At 51.2% G+C, this 2,140-nt stretch overlaps 1 pseudogene; it reads left to right on the forward strand.

The window, feature by feature from the left end:
* The first annotated feature begins 841 nt into the window (after positions 1-841).
* Positions 842-1,544, forward strand: LOC118521505 (14-3-3 protein sigma-like; annotated as a pseudogene).
* Positions 1,545-2,140: the final 596 nt, after the last annotated feature.

The following is a 2,140-nucleotide window of genomic DNA, read 5'->3' on the forward strand; positions in this document are numbered from 1 at the left end:
ATCATTGAACGTTTTAAGACTGTAAGAACATAAATCCTCCACCTGCACGGGGGATGTTTGAGAGAGAACAGGGACTGTGTGTGCCCATGAATACAGATACACGAGGGGCTCTGTGGAGACTGCCATCATCTTAAAATATTTAATATATTGGTCTATTTTTTTAAAGATTTTATTTATTTATTTGACAGAGAGAGAGTGAGCACAAGCAGGAGGAGTGGAAGAGGGAGAAGCAGACTTCTTGCTGAGCAGGGAGCCCAACGCGGGACTTGATCCCAGGACCCCGGGATCATGACCTGAGCCGAAGGCAGATGCTTTACCGACAGAGCCACCCAGGCGCCCCTATATTGTTTTATTTTTAAATGCTAGTGTTTTCAAATTAAGTATGGAAGTTGTTTCTGATGAGCAATAGCATACCTTCCACGGCAGAAATTTTATAGGAAAGTGTTAAGAAGCTGATGAAAATGAAGTGTGACCTCTATGTCCCTGGCATCCCAAACTATGACCTTGAACTGAACTATGACCTTGAACTGAAAACAGATTACTCTTTGCACTCCCAAGATGTTAATGCATGAGCCCCTCCAGGTTTAGTTACTTGAATGCTGTCCCCACTCCCTGGCACCCACATACATCCTCGTCCCATGCCTCCCAGCTAGTGTGAGGCTTCTCAAGGTGCCAAAATGTAGTTTCTCAGGAACAAGTTTTGGGTTTTGCTGATTTCTTGTTTCTTGGCCTGCAGTCTTTACTGCTGCTGCCCCTTGTAAGAGTGCAGCTCTGATAGAGCCTTCATGAAGTGCACCATGGAAAAGGGGAGCATCTACCCCGTGAAGACTGAACCCTTCTCTCAGTGACCTATGAGGATGTGGTGGGGGGCCAGAGCGCTGCCTGCAGAGGTCTTGCTCAGAAAAGCAATGAGGAGGGCTACAAAGAGAAGGGCCCGGAGACGGAAGAGTTCTGGGAGAAGGTGGAGACTGGGAGAAGGTGTGCAACACTGCTGGACACCACCTCATCGAGGACACCGGTGACGCTAAAAGCTGGGTCTTCCACCTGAAATTGAAGGGTGACTACACCACTACCTGGCTGAGGTGGCCACCAGTGAGGACCAAAAGCATATCATCAACCCTGCCCAGTCGGCCTACCGGGAAGCCATAGACATCAGCAAGGAAATGGCTGCCCACCAACCCCACCTGCCTGGGCCTGGCCCTGAGGAGCTTTTTGGTCTTCTTCTGTGAGATCACCAACAGCCCAGAGGAGGCTGTCTCACTGGCCAACACCACCTTCGACGAGGCCATGGCTGACCTGCACACCCTCACCAAGACTCCTACAAAGACTGCACCTTCATCATGCAGCGACTGCAAGACAACCTGTTGCTGGGGATGGCCAACAACACCGGGGAAGAGGGGGTGCGGCTCCTGAGGAGCCCCAGAACAGAGCGTCCCCTGCCACCTGCCCCGCCCTGCCCCCACCCCCCGCAGAGAGGACTAGTATGGGGTGGGAGTTCCCACCACTGCTCTCTGCACCCTGTTCCCCGAAACCCCCTCCTATGAACCAGGTCACTGCTCACCCCCTTGACCCTCTCCTGCCCCTACTGCCTCTGGGTCTTAGGAATTGAGGAGAGTCCCACCCTTATCGCTGAGAACTGGACTATGAGTGTGTGTGTGTGTGTGTGCGTGTGTGTGTAAGACCAAGAATGAGAGGGAAAGTGTGCCTGCCATGTGTGGCCATGTTTCCTCCCGATAAAATTCCCCTGTGACCAAAAAAAAAAAAAAAAAAGTAGAGCCCTTCTGGGCCAGTCATCTCTGTCATCCTAAGCATCTCTTTCTGCAGGCTACAGGAAGGCATGGTTCTCCCTAATGCCCTATAGTACACCTGCCCATGGTGCATGGTACACTGGAGACCAGAAGACTTGGTCACAAGCTAAGTGAAATTCACAACTGCTTCTAGAACTGTATACTGTTGGTATTTTAGGCTCAGACCCAAAGTCTGCACCCTGGCTTCGGTTCCATAAGCCTTCCCACACCTCAGAGTCCAAGCCCGACTCAGTTCCCAGAAAAAAAAGAACCTTACCTTGCCAGTCCAAAACTCACCCTTCCCCTCTGCCGGGAGGAGTGATCGTTGTTTCTTCTCTTTGGGGGAAATCCCA

This window comes from Halichoerus grypus, chromosome 3 (genome assembly GCF_964656455.1).
Source record: "Halichoerus grypus chromosome 3, mHalGry1.hap1.1, whole genome shotgun sequence".
In the NCBI taxonomy this organism is placed as follows: Eukaryota; Metazoa; Chordata; class Mammalia; order Carnivora; family Phocidae; genus Halichoerus; species Halichoerus grypus.